Here is a 14,896-nt window from a genome sequence, read left to right as displayed (position 1 = left end):
GATGCATGCATAAATTCTTACACGTGGATCGAAAAAGAGGGCATGGCCATGGGAGAGGCATGGGCGTTCCAGAAGAGGTGGAGTGTGATTATTCTCTCCTCCCTGCTCTCTGACATTGCCTTCAGTGCTGCCGCAGGAAGTCTCTCTCTGTAGCATCCCACCGGGAAACAGGAAGTTCTGTCAGAGGTGGAAGGACGCTACAGAGGCTTCAGGCGGTTGAAAAATTCCTTCACTGCTGCAGCGCTGAAGACAAGTTGGAAGGCCAAGAGGAGCAGGTATAAGGAAAGAGAGAAAGCAAAATGCAGACCACAGGGGAGCAGGGATGAGGGTTCAGAAGCAAAAGATTCGGGAGAAAGAGAAGAGAGAGAGGGAATGGGGGGGGGAGGGTTCAGAAGCACAGGAAGAGTTGCTGGGAGAAAGGGGGAAAGAAAGAGAATGGGGATCACGAAGGAGGAGGGTTCAGAAGCACAGGATGATCTGTTGAGAGAAACAGAGAGTGAGAGAGAAAGAGATGTGTTTGAGAGGGACAGATGCTGGAAATAGGTGATGGAAAAAACAAGGGAGATGGTGATCATGGAGTGGAGGGAAGAGACAGTGTCCATGGAGTGGAGGGGAGGGAAAAGACGGTGCCCATGGAGGGAAAGGGAAGGAGAGAAGAGATGGTGCCTGTGGAGGGGAAGGGGAGAGAAAAGAGACAGAAGGAGATGGTGCCCATGGAGAGGAACAGAAGGGAAGGGAAGAGAGAAAGGAGGGAACAGTGCCCATAGAGGGGGAAGGGAGGGGAGAGAAGAGAGACAGGAGGAGACGGTACCCAGGGAAGGGAAAAGAGAACGGAGGAGATGGTACCCATGAATGGAAGGGAAGGGAAGAGAACAGATGGAAACTAGATAGAATTGAAAAGGAGGAAAAAAATGGATGAAAGTTGAATGTGAAAGATGGATATAAGGCAGGATGAGAAAGAGAAAAAAAGAAATAGGAGCCCTGGAAGCAGAGTTCAGAGCACAAGGAAGCAGAATCTGAGATAGGGAACGAGATGATTGGAAAGATAAAATCACCAGACGACGGTAACATAAATGATTTTATTTTTAGTTTAGTAATTGAAATATATCAGTTTTGAGAATTTACATCTGCTATCTATATATTGCACTGTACAGGAGGAAATGTGAGAGAGCCGCTTTATGTGATAAATTGTGCAATTAAAATTTTTAATTGATGGACAGACCTAGTGCTATTCTCTTTTTAATGCCAATGGGGCCCAATTACTAAAGTGTGTATAACTTTTCTTGCTAAGTAAATTACATTGTGAACATTATTAGCACATGGCCATTATTGAAAAATTCAGAAAATCGACCATTTTACCCCAGCTGTATAAAAGGTCTTAGCGAGCGGGAATGACCCGTGTAAGGAAGGCTATTTTTTTCTGCTCTTTGGTAAAAGGGCCCCTTAGGCTTTTAAAAGAGGATAGTAAATCCCACTGATCCCCCTCCTGGCCTCCTAACAAAGCCTCCCCTTCCTCCCTCCCCCCCCCCCCAGCTCATTGTTATGAATAGGTCACCCCATCCTACTGCCTCAACCCCCTGTGGGGGTTGTTGGGGGCTGGAGCAAAGCTCCCTCACGCCTTCCCTTTGCAGCTGCTAATCAATTAGGGGTCCTTTTACTAAGCCACAGTAAAAAGTGACCTGCGGTAGTGAGGACATGTGTTTTTGGTATCCACTGGGCCATTTTTTTACCACAGATGGGAAAAGGTGCTTTTTTTAATGGGCAGTAAATGACTGTGCGCTAAAATTAAAAGTAGCGCGTGGCTATTTACTGCCTGAGCCCTTATCGTCACCCACTGACCTAGCAGTAAGGGTCACGCGTTACTTAAGAAGCGTGTACCAATGTAGCCACGCATCGGTGACACCTCCCCATTGTAGAAAATAGAAAAATATTTTCTACTGCGGAAAACAGTGTGCGTCAACTTCATAATTACTGCCAGGTGTGCGTGCTACCCAGGCAGTACTGTCGATTTGGTGCGCCCTAACGCCTCTTTATAAAAGGCCCCCTTAAATTGTGTACACATCTAGGGCACATGCCCAAATTTCTGTATGCAACTCTAGGTGTGACATCTAGAATCTGAGGGATAGTGCCTACATTCTCTAGGGCGCAAAATACTAATCACTTGCACACCCAACTACCAACTTTAGGCACCAGCATTTACACTAGTCTTTGACACGGCTCACGCCCAAAGTTAACTGCATGCATACCAACTTATGCCCTATTCTATAACAGCAATTTCGTGCGCAATTGCCATTACAAAATTGGGGCTTAGTGCCAATATTTTTGGCGCCTTTTGTAGCACCTACCCCTATGTCTTTATTATAACCTCATTTCACTATCAGTTTGTCTCCCTTCTTTCCTTTCTGCATGATAGTGTGACTGGGAACAATCTCTTCCTCACCCTTGCCCTAAATCAGTGTAGCCTGGAGCAGCTTGCTTCTCATCCCTCCACCCCAAAAGGAACACAGCATAACCTAAAGCTAAATTTTCATCACTTCTGCCACTGGGACATATTTAGTGTCACCTTTCTCATATCCTTCTCCCTTTGTTCAGACTTGGCACAGCACAGAAATCAGTTCTTTTCTCTCCTCACTGGTGCAAGCCAGCTGGTTCATGTCAATACTTGCCCTGCTAATCTACGTCTGACATTTATAGTTTGTAGGACACAGTATGAGCAAACACTGCTATTTCAACAAAGTAGGATACATTAGGGCTTCTATTCTGAGGTGTTTATAAACTAAAGTTTAGGTGCTCATTTTCCAACTAGCTAGGGATTTTTTCAGAGTGCAAAAAATAAATCAATGTTTATTGATATTTTCAGGACACAGGTGCCATTGCTGGGTGTCTTCTCCAGTGGAATCAGATAAATTTGTTCAGCTGAGAAGTCATTAGCATGGAAAATCATAAAAGCAGAACAGAGGATCCAAGGGAAGAAGTGAAAGTTCTAGGGAAGTGGGCTTTCTGGTATTTATCCAAGAAATACTTATTTGACTTTTTTTTTTTTTACACCGGGGATGGTTTATCAGTATTTATCAATGTTTTCAGGGCACAGGTGCCATTTGTTGGGTATCTTTTTCTGGCAGAATCAGATAAGTTTGTCGAGCTGAGAAGTTGTTAGCATGGAAAGGCATAAAAGAACATAGTAACGTAGTAGGTGGCAGCAGAAAAAGCGAAGATACTTGCCTGTAGCAGGTATTCTCCGAGGACAGCAGGCTGATTGTTCTCACATGTGGGTCGACGTCCGCGTCGGCCCAGGAATCGGTATTTTGCAAGCAAAATATAAAAAAAGTTTTGCCACAGCCTTCTGACATGCGTGCAGCGCGCACCGTGCATGCGCGGACTGATTTCCCGCTCGTCGCGTAAGCACGTTCCCTCAGTTAAATCAAAAAGCATAAAAAGAAGCAAATAACTCCATAGGGGAGGTGGGCGGGTTTGTGAGAACAATAAGCCTGCTGTCCTCGGAGAATACCTGCTACAGGTAAGTATCTTCGCTTTCTCCGAGGACAAGCAGGCCGCTTGTTCTCACATGTGGGGTATCCCTAGCAACCAGGCTCACTCAAAACAATGAACATTGGTCAATTGGGCCTCGCAACGGCGAGGACATAACTTAGATTGACCTGAAACCATAAACAACTAACTGAGAGTGCAGCCTGGAATAGAACAAAAATGGGTCTAGGGGGGTGGAGTTGGATTCTAAACCCTGAACAGATTCTGCAGCACTGACTGCCCAAACCGACTGTCGCGTCAGGTATTCTGCTGAAGGTAGTAGTAAGATGTGAATGTGTGGACTGATGACCACGTTGCAGCCTTGCAAATCTCTTCAATGGAGGCTGTCTTTAAGTAAGCCACTGACGCAGCCATGGCTCTAACATTATGAGCCGTGACATGGCCCTGTAGAGTCAGCCCAGCTTGGGCGTAAGTGAAAGAAATGCAATCTGCTAGCCAATTTGAGATTGTGTGTTTTCCGATGACGACTCCCCTCCTATTGGGATCGAAAGAAACAAACAACCGGGCGGGTGGACTGTCTGAAGAGCTTTGTCCGCTCCACATAAAAGGCCAATGCTCTCTTGCAGTCCAAGGTATGCAAACTGCTTTCGCCAGGGTGGGTATGAGGACGGGGAAAAAGTGTTGGCAAGACAATTGACTGGTTCAGATGGAACTCCGACACCACCTTTGGCAGGAACTTAGGCTGCGTGCGGAGGACTACTCTGTTGTGATGAAACTTGATATAAGGTGCATGCACTATCAAGGCCTGAAGCTCACTGACCCTACGAGCTGAAGTAACAGCCACCAAGAAAACGACCTTCCAGGTCAAATACTTCAGATGGCAGGAATTCAGTGGCTCAAAAGGAGCTTTCATCAGCTGGGTGAGAACGACGTTGAGATTCTATGACACTGGTGGAGGTTTGACTGGGGGCTTTGACAAAAGCAAACCTCTCATGAAGCGAACAACTAAAGGCTGTCCAGAGATAGGCTTACCCTCTACACAGCGATGAAAAGCACTAATCATACTAAGGTGACCTCTTACGGAGTTGGTCTTGAGACCAGACTCCAACAAGTGTAGAAGGTATTCAAGCAGGGTCTGTGTAGGACAGACCAGACGGCAAACCTCCTCCATTTGACAGAGTAACACCTCTTTGTGGAATCTTTTCTGGAAGCAAGCAAGACTCAGGAGACACCTGAAAAACCCAAGGAGGCAAATTCTAAGCTCTCACATCCAAGCCATGAGAGCCAGAAACTGGAGGTTGGAATGCAGAACCGACTCCTCGTTCTGAGTGATGAGGGTTGGAAAACCCTCCAATCTCCACAGTTCTTCGGAGGACAACTCCAGAAGAAGAGGGAACCAAATCTGACGCGGCCAGAAGGGAGCAATCAGGATCATGGTTCCACAGTCTTGCTTGAGTTTCAGTAAAGTCTTCCCTACTAGAGGTATGGGAGGATACGCATACAGAAGGCCTGTCCCCCAATGTAGGAGAAAGGCATCTGATGCTAGTCTGTCATGGGCCTGAAGCCTGGAACAGAACTGAGGGACCTTTGATCTGAGTGGCAAAAAGATCCACCAAGGGGGTGCCCCACGTTCGGAAGAACGTGCGGACAACACCCATGTTCAGTGACCACTCATGAGGTTGCATTATGCTGCTCAACCTGTTGGCCAGACTGTTGTTTACGCCTGCTAGATAAGTGGCTTGGAGAAACATGCCGTGTCGGTGAGCCCAAAGCCACAATTGGACGGCTTCCTGACACAAAGGGTGAGATCCGGTGCCCCTGTGCTTGTTGGTGTAAAACATGGCAACCTGATTGTCTGTCTGAATTAAGATTACTTGGTTGGACAGCCGATCTCTGAAAGCCTTTATAACGTTCCAGATCACTCTTAATTCCAGGAGGTTGATCTGCAGACCTTTTTCCTGAAAGGGCCAGGCTCCCTGAGTGTGGAGCCCATCTACATGAGCTCCTCACCCCAGGAGAGATGCATCCATCGTCAGCACTTTTCGTGGCTGAGGAACTTGGAATGGTTGCCCCATGGTCAAATTGGATCGAATCGTCCACCACTGAAGAGAATTCCGAAAGTCGGTGGACAGTTGGATGACATCCTCTAGATCCCACGCAGCTTGAAACCACTGGGAAGCTACGGTCCATTGAGCTGATCTCATATGTAAACGTGCCATGGGCGTTACATGAACTGTGGAGGCCATGTGTCCCAGAAGTCTCAACATTTGCCGAGCTGTGACCTGCTGAGACGCTCGAACCATGGACACCAGGGACAGAAAGTTGTCCGCACTTGCCTCGGGGAGATAAGCTCGAGCTGTCTGAGTGTTCAACAGGGCTCCAATGAATTCCAATTTTTGGACTGGGGTGAGATGGGACTTGGGATAATTTATGACAAACCCCAGTAGCTCCAGCACCTGAATAGTCATTCACATGGACTCTAGAGCACCTTCCTTCGAGGTGGTCTTCACTAGCCAATCGTCGAGATAAGGAAACACATGCACTCCCAGTCTGCGTAGCGATGCTGTGACTACAGCTAGGCATTTTGTAAACACTCTGGACGCAGACGCCAGGCCAAAAGGCAGTACACGGTACTGAAAGTGCTGTGTTCCCAGCAGAAATCGAAGATACTTCCTGTGAGCTGGAAGTATCGAGATGTGTGTGTAAGCATTCTTTTAAGTCCAGAGAGCATAGCCAATCGTTTTCCTGAATCATGGGAAGAAGGGTCAATAGGGAAACCATCCTGAACTTTTCTCTGATAAGAAATTTGTTCAGCGCCCTCAGGTCTAGGATGGGAAGCATCCCTCCTGTTTTCTTTTGCACAAGGAAGTACCTGGAATAGAATCCCAGCCCCTCTTCCCCTGGTGGAACGGGTTTGACCGCTTGGGCCTGTAGAAGGGCGGAGAGTTCCTCTGCAAGTACCTGCTTGTGCTGGGAGCTGTAGGACTGAGCTCCCAGTGGACAATTTGGAGGCTTGGATTCTAGACTGAGGGTGTATCCTAACCAGACAATTTGAAGAACCCACCAGTCGGAGGTTATAAGAGGCCACCTTTGGTGAGAATGTGTTCGGACACGTTTACTGAGGCTATGCTGAACTGGAGCCAGTCAAAAGCCCGTCCCTTGCTTTTGCTGGGGAGCCGCTGTGGCCTTAGGCGCACGCTGTTGATGAGAACGTGCGCGCTGGGACTAAGCCTGAGCAGGCTGCCGAGAAGCAGGAGTGTACCTATGCCTAGCATAGGAATAGGGAGCATTCCTCTTCCCTCCAAAAAACCTATTAGATGAGGACATAGTAGCAGAAGACGCCAAGCGGGAGAGAGAATCCATAGCATCATAGATCCTCTACTTTCTCACCAAAAATGTTATTCCCCCCCCCCCCCCCCCCGGCAAGGAACATCTGCCACCCGCTGCTGGACCGAATGATCCAGGTCAGTGACATGCAGCCATGAGAGTCTGTGCATCACTATACCTTGGGCAGCGATCCTGGATGCTACATCAAAAGTGTCAAACATACCCCTGGCCAGGAATTTTCAACACGCCTTCTGCTGCCTGACCATCTGGCGAAAAGGCTCAGCCTGCTCCAGAGGGAGTGCATCAACCAAGCTGGACAGTTGCCTCACCGAGTTCCACAATTGGACACTCGTGAAGAGCTGGTATGTCTGAATCTTGGCAGCGAGACCTCATACGTCTTCCTCCCAAAAGAGTCCAAGGTTCTAGATTCTCTGCCTGGGGGCGCCGAGGCATAGTCCATAGTGCTCTTGGCTCTTTTGAGGGCAGAGTCCACCACTATGGAACTGTGAGGTAGCTGAAACCTCATCAATCCAGGTTCACCATTGAGCCGATAATGGGATTCAGCTTTTTTGGGGATCACAGGATTAGACAGAGGGAACGACCAGTTTCGCATAAGGACTTCCTTCAGTACATTATGCAAAGGAGCCGTTGCAGCCTCTCTAGGCGGAGAAGGATAATCCAGGACCTCGAGCATCTCAGCTCTGGGCTCATCCTCAACATCCATAGGGAAGGGAATAGCCTCAGCCATTTCCTGGACAAAGGAGGTAAAGGATAGACTCTCCGGAGGAGAAAGTCTCCTTTCTGGAGGAGAGGAAGGTTCAGAGGGAATCCCATAGGACTTGTCAGAAAAAAAATACCTGGGATCTTCCTCTTCCTCCCATGAACGCTCATCGTCAGTATCGGACAAGATATCCCTCTGAGCAGTCCGACACTGAGCCTGCCTCGAGGCCGAGAAGCGAAGTCCTCTATAGCGGTGCCGAGAAGTCGACGCCCACATGGACTGTGGTGAAGCTTCCTCCACGGACGTCGAAGGGGAGTCGACCTGAGTGGCAGGTGGCACCGAGGTCGAGGACCTCACCACAGGCGAAGGGCCAGATGCCGCAGCAGCAGATGGTACGGAAGGCGCAAGCACCCCCGACACCGAAGCAGACTGGCGCAGCAATCCTTCCAGAAGCTCTGGAAGCAGGGCCCTGATGCGCTCGTTGAGAGCCGCCGTCGGACAAAGCTAAGGGGTTGGTAAAGGATGGCAGAATCTGTCGAGGCTCGGGAGCAGGCACCAGGCTGCCAGAAGACCAACGCATCGGCACCTCCTGAATAGAGGGGGAGTAATACTCTCGGCGCCAACGCTTCTCGGGTGCCGATTCCCTTGATGCCCCGCAGCTCCCGGCACCGTGTGTCAAAGGAGAACGATGACAGTGCTTCTTCGCCTTCGCTAGACGCCTGTCATCGAGACTCCTCGGTACCGAGGACGTGGAATCCTCACGCTTCCTAGGGCCGGGTCCGACGAAGGTCGGTCCTGGGGGGCCTGCACAACAGGAGGCAGGTGGAGACCCAATCGATGCCTCACTGCTCCCAGCGTGAACTGGTCTTTCAGCAGCCATTACCTCCGCTCCCGACGTCGATGCTTCCGTCGATGTCGCCGACCTCGGTACCAATGTCGATGTACCGGACCGCGCCCCAAAAACCTTTCTCGTTGGGCTTCTCGAGACACTTGGTTCCATTTCTTCATACGAAGACACAGACTACAAGCGGCTGGGCTATGGTCAGGCCCAAGGAACTGGATACACCAGGCGTGGGTATCGGTACCTGAGATGGTACAACGTTTGAAGCCGCTAGGTGTGTTCGATGACATGGAAGGAAAAACAGCTTCGGCGAAATCAAAAGACGCAATTGTGCCTGTTAACCGAAAAACGGCACAAAAAAGAAAGGGGATAACCCAAACATGGGTCGAAAAACAAAGAAAGCTTAAAAAGGTGAAGAAATGTAAAAGACACTACGGGAACTTTTTTTTTAAAAAACTGACAATTGTAAAATAAAATAACGAAAAAATCGAAGACTCTTTTCCTGGGCCTGAGAGGAGCAGAGATCAAAACCTACCGCACCTCAATGCAGAAAAAAGAAAACTCAGGGAATGCGCTCACGTGACATGTGGGAAACCAGTCCGCACATGTGCGCCAGAAGGCTCTGGCAAAACATTTTTTATACTTTGCTTGCAAAATGCTGATTCCTGGGTCGACGCAGACATCGACCCACATGTGAGAACAAGCAGCCTGCTTGTCCTCGGAGAAAGACCTGTACAGTCCATCCAGTCTGCCCAGTAAGATAAACTCATATGCGCTACTTTACACATATACCTGACCTTGATTTGTATCTACCATTTTCAGGGCACAGACCATAGAAGTCTGCCCAGTACTAGCCCCGCCTCCCAACCACCGGTGCTGCCACCCAATCTCCGCTAAGCTTCTGAGGATCCATTCCTTCTGAACAGAATTCCTTTATGTTTATCCCACGCATTTTTGAATTCTGTTACCGTTTTTATCTCCACCACCTCCCGCGGGAGGGCATTCCAAACACCCATCATTCTCTCTTTGAAAAAATACTTCCTGACATTTTTCCTGAGTCTGCCCCCATTCAACCTCATTTCATGTCCTCTAGTTCTACCGCCTTTCCATCTCAGGAACAGGTTCATTTGCGGATTAATACCTTTCAAATATTTGAACGTCTGTATCATATCACCCTTGTTTCTCCTTTCCTCCAGGGTATACATGTTCAGGTCAACAAGTTTCTCATACGTTTTGTAACGCAAATCCCATACCATTTTTGTAGCTTTTCTTTGCACCGCTTCAATTTTTTTACATCCTTAGCAAGATACAGCCTCCAAAACTGAACACAATACTCCAGGTGGGGCCTCACCAACAACCTGTACAGGGGCATCAACACCTCCTTTCTTCTGCTGGTCACACCTCTGTCTATACAGCCTAGCAACCTTCTGGCTACGGCCACCGCCTTGTCACACTGTTTCGTCGCTTTCAAATCCTCAGATACTATCACCCCAAGAGAATCTAAAGCAGGCACAGAAGAGGTGAAAGTTCTAGGGGAATAGGGTTTTCTGGCATTTATTAAAAAAATACCTATTTGATTTTTTTTTTATTTTTACACCAGGTTTTATCAGTTAAACCTAAAATAGGAATCTATATTAATAATTCTCACCTGTAACATTCTGAAGCTCACTCTGTGGGAGGGAAACACTGAAGGCTAGGCTGTCAGCAACACTCACTCTCACTCATACACCACTCACTGTCACTCATATACCCGCCCCCAGCCACGCCCCTTCCGGACATAATTCGCAACCCCAACGTTCTAAATGAAGCCTCAACCGGAAGTGTGAGGCGCCAGAGATATCCATTTTGGCCCATTACTGTCAACCGGAAGTGTGAGGCGCTGTAAAGGTCTATCCATTTTCCCCATTACTATGTGCCCTGCCCTCGCGTCAGTACGTCATGACGATGAGGGTGGAGCACTGCTCCAGAACACGCGACCGCAACCCGCACTCCTCGATACGCCAACAGCTGAGCGGAGCTCAGGGTGCTCGAACGTGACGCCAGCAACCCGCGCGACCGCATCCCACACCACAAGGTGGTGGAACATCAATGCACCAACCCACTGAACAACAGAGAGGGCGGTTCCGTTCAGCGCATCGGCTGCCTCTCTCCTTCACAACCTCCCACCTGAGGGTACCGCAACATGACGGCTGCAACCCGCGCGACCGCATCCCACAGCAGAAGGTGGTGGAACATGAAGGCAGCAACCCATTGCAGAACGAAGAGGGCAGTTGCGTTCAGCGCATCTGCCACCTCTCTCCTTCACAACCTCCCACCTGCCCTGCCATGCCGAATATACGAACTCCGCTCAGAACACAGCACTGCCGGAAACAGCAACTCTCCTGACAATACAGCACTGCATCCTCCATGCAGGACAATTGACGCCACATACAACTCCTCTCCACAACAGCTTCAAATCGGAAGGTGCGTGTCCAGGAAGGGAGGGAGAAAGGGAGACCCTAAAACTGGGAGGGGGGACCCTGAAACTGGGAGGGAGGGAAGGGAGGGAGGCTCCTGAAACTGGAAGGGAGGCAGGCTCCTGAAACAGGAAAGGGAGGGAGGCTGGGCCCTGAAACTGGGGGGGGGGGGGGGGGGCAGCCAGCCCCTGAAACTGGGGGGAGGGGGGCAGGGAGCAAGGGAAGGAGGACCCTCCCTCCGGGGACAACCTTGCTAGCGCCCGTTTCATTTTGATCAGAAATGGGCCTTTTTTACTAGTCTTTAAATAAAAGTCAAATGATATCACTAGTTAAACCAGGCCTCGACAATTCCCAGTGCCAGGTCACCATGGCAACTAAAATATCGAACCTGGCACCTAGGTTTTGCAGCCTGAACATGCGCAACTTTGTCAGGCTGTGAAAAGTAGCTGCTCTTAGTGGCAGGCTCTCTCTCTTCCCTCCCTCCCAATCCAAAGCTGCACCTCCGATGCATACACGACCACGCACACACCCTCCCTCCCTCCCACCCCACCCCCTTGCCAGGCAAGGATCAGAGCTGAAAGAAAAGAGTGGCTGCACATCAAGCCAAGCTTCCTCTTCCATCGCCTGGTACTGAATGCAACATCGAACTATGTGGTTCAAATTTTGGATTTAGCACCAAAGCAGCAGAGGAGGAATATGTGACCCATTAAAGTAACAAATTCAGGCATGCTACGTTTGATACAACGAACTTGGTTGAAGGATAGAGATTACATTTCTGTGCCATTCGGCAGGAAAGTTTTGGTTTCACATCCCTAACACACACGACCCCTGAGGAAGGTAACAGTGCCAAAACACAGCACATGTCGGGTCATTCATCTTTAGCAAACAACAACAAAGACAGCCTTAAATTCTAACATTCCAGAAACATTTAAAAGCCAACTTCTCCAGAAAATTCTCTACTGACGAAACCACATAATTAATCTACCTTCATCCGGCACACCATGAGAATTCATCTCTAGCAAACATTAACAAGAATAGCCTTAACCTCCAACAACTATGTAACATTTCCAAATACAGAAACCTGTAAGACACATTGAACTGATCACCTGATTGAAAAATATGAGGTACAATAGCAGAAAATAAATACAATAAAATTATGTGATACATCTATGCTGTACAATTAAAGATCATTGTCCCATGTATTAGAGACTCTTGGTGCTTTTCTTGCTGTGAAGCCCTGAGTTAAGCCATCTGACCTTGTTAGCTGGCATATTAGTATGGCATAAAGTCTTGAAAAGATAAAGCAATTTTAATTTGATTGCATGCCTATGTTTAATATTGATCTCATAGTAGTGAAGTAATGAACAAATTGTTTTAATGCTTTTTAATTTATTATTGTATCCTGCTTTGTGAGCTTTGATGGAACTGATCGGCTATAAAAATGATTACATAAATAAGAGAAATCAAAAGGTGCACAAAAACAGAAGCATTAGTAATAGAAAAAAGACATTGGCAAGACCTCATCTGGACTACTATGCCAAATTCTGGAGGCTATACTTCCATAAACATATGAGTGGAGAAGTAGCCTAACAATTATTTACATTTAAGTCAAAAGTAAGTAAAAAAACACTGTGCACAACATTAAAAAGTAAACAGTCACTTATCTGCATTCAAAATATCCCTCGACAAGTATAAATCAACTCCGTTGGGTATGAAGCAGTCCTGTACTTGCTAAAAGAAAGAATCATATTCTCTGACAAAAAATGCAAGGGCCTCCTTGTTTCACAATAGCTGTGTCAGAAGGGGAAAAAAAAAACTTGCTCGCTCATTTACTTTTTAATGCTGTGCACATTGTTTTTTTTTTTAATTGCTTCTGACTTAGATGTAAAAAAAATTTTTTTAAAGCCTTTAAAATAAAGTGGTTGGTTCACCGGAGTGGATACAATCAATACCTGTATTGTAAGTGTTATTTCCGAGTTTTTTGGAACAGCAGCTGTTTGATTGAGGTCTGCAGAATCCTGGGTGCTGTGGAGCAAGTAGAGGTGGATCGATTTTTTTGCTCATTCCAGGAGTGCAAGGACTGGGAGATGTTCGGGGAAGTTGAAGCAGGTGGGAGGAGGTATTTTTCCACTCGGTGGATGGCTTGGCTCTGGGCCTCTTTGCTGGAGGATGTGGTGGCAGCAGTTGGGGTGTCTGGGTTTTAGGAGGATTTGGACGGCTTCCTGGAGGAGGAGTCCGTGGTCTCCACATAAGACAGTCATGGGGAAGCAACTGATTGCCCTGGAATTGGCAGAACGGAATGTTGCCACGATTTGGGGTTCTGCCAGGTGCTTGTGACCCGGCTTGGCCATAGTTGGAAACAAGATACTGGGATAGATGGACCATTGGTCTGATCCAGTATGGCTACTCTTATGTTCTCCACAAGGTGGAGTTGCTTTCTGCTGTCCCTTTTTACCAGATTTGGGAAACCTGTGATAGAAGCCTATTAGGGGGATATATGGTTATGTTGGAACCTCCCCTAGACAGTTGAGGCTTCATTTTGTTAATAAAAGGAGTAACTGCAAAATGTTATTTACATTTTTGGACATTTTGCTATTTGTCTTTTTGAGGTGCTAAAAGTATTAGGTTTCTACATCATCCACAATTCACATGATGGTCGTTTGTGCTGAAACAGTTTGTCTTCAAGTCTCCATCTTAAGGTTCTTGGCTTGTCTATATATGCTGCTAACCAGAATATTAAACATAATGGGGAATGCAATGTGGACAGCTATCCACTAAAAATGGGTTGAAAAGACCAATTCAAACCATCAGTTGTTAAGGGTTTTTGTTTAATGTTAACAAGAGACAGAATTGAACTGGTATCATAGGAGCAAAACGATCTTACTTTTTATAATTCTGCCATTCAAATAAAATACCCAGTTCTCAATGCACGGATCATATAAAAATGAAATAATAATGCAAAACAAAACAACTGAATTTTTTCACAAAAAGAAATGCATTCCATTACCCTAAATTACTTAAACTGGATAAAAAGATATATAGGGTATAAGATTTAAAAAAGTAAAGGTAGCTCCTGTACCCAAATACCAAGTTGCAAACGATTCATGATGGCTGCCACTTAAGAGATGACAGGATCCACGGCTCTACCAACATTTTTCCCAACAAATCGGCAACTAAACAGCTTGGGCGGGGCCCAAGATTTTGGTTGGAGAGACCAAAATTGGGTGGAGATACATCCCACTATTACATTGAGCCGTGTATATATATACTAGTGAAAAAGGCCCGTTTCTGACAGAAATGAAACGGACGCTAGCAAGGTTTTCCTCGAAGTGTGTATGTTTGAGAGAGTGTGTGTGAGATTGACTGTGTGAGAGAGAGTGAATGTGCGAGTGTGTGTGTGTGACAGAGAGAGAGTGAGACTGGGTGTGAGTGTGTCCGTGAGAGGGAGAGTGTGTGTGTGAGAATTAGAGTGTGTGCCAGGGGCCCCTCCCTCCTCCCTCCCAGTTCCAAGGTCACCCCTCCATCCCTCCCTCCGAGTTCCAGGGTCATTCCCCCTCCCTCCGAGTAACAGGGTCCCTTCCAGTTTCAGGGTCCCCCGCACCCTCCCCTCTTAGTTTGAGGGTCCCCACCCTCCCAGTTCCAGGGTCACCTTCCCTCCCTCCCTCCCAGTTCCATAGTCCCCCTCCCAGTTCAACGGTCCTGTCCCCTCCCTTCCTCCCTCCCTCTGAGGTGCTGGTGGGGGGGTTGCTATTTGCTTTCAACCTAAGGAGAGACTGCTTCTGGCGTCCAGCAGCTAAGTCCTGTTGTGACCCACAGGCAGCTGGAGCTCCCTCATACTCTGACACACATTGACAGGCAACGGCGGGGCTGACGCAACTACGGGCGCTTACCTGGATAAAGTTTGTATTGTTGACAAATGATCTGACAATACAGAGTTTAAAATTGCTGTTTCTACCAGGCAGAATATTTTTTAAAGCTGTTTTAGTGATATTTAATTTAGATTTCATGATATTCATATGTACAGATGGGTAGCTTTCAAATAAATTAAAAAGGTGTGCAGTAAGA

General features: G+C 47.5%; 1 protein-coding gene across 2 annotated transcripts in view; it reads right to left on the bottom strand.

Moving 5' to 3' along the window:
• PTPDC1 (protein tyrosine phosphatase domain containing 1) overlaps positions 1 to 14,896 on the bottom strand; it is a 92,713-nt gene that overhangs the window by 17,676 nt on the left and 60,141 nt on the right. The gene's annotated exons all lie outside the window — the stretch shown is intronic.

The sequence above is a fragment of the Microcaecilia unicolor genome, chromosome 6, assembly GCF_901765095.1.
Source record: "Microcaecilia unicolor chromosome 6, aMicUni1.1, whole genome shotgun sequence".
Classification (NCBI taxonomy): Eukaryota; Metazoa; Chordata; class Amphibia; order Gymnophiona; family Siphonopidae; genus Microcaecilia; species Microcaecilia unicolor.
This window is presented reverse-complemented; position numbering and strand designations above follow the sequence as displayed.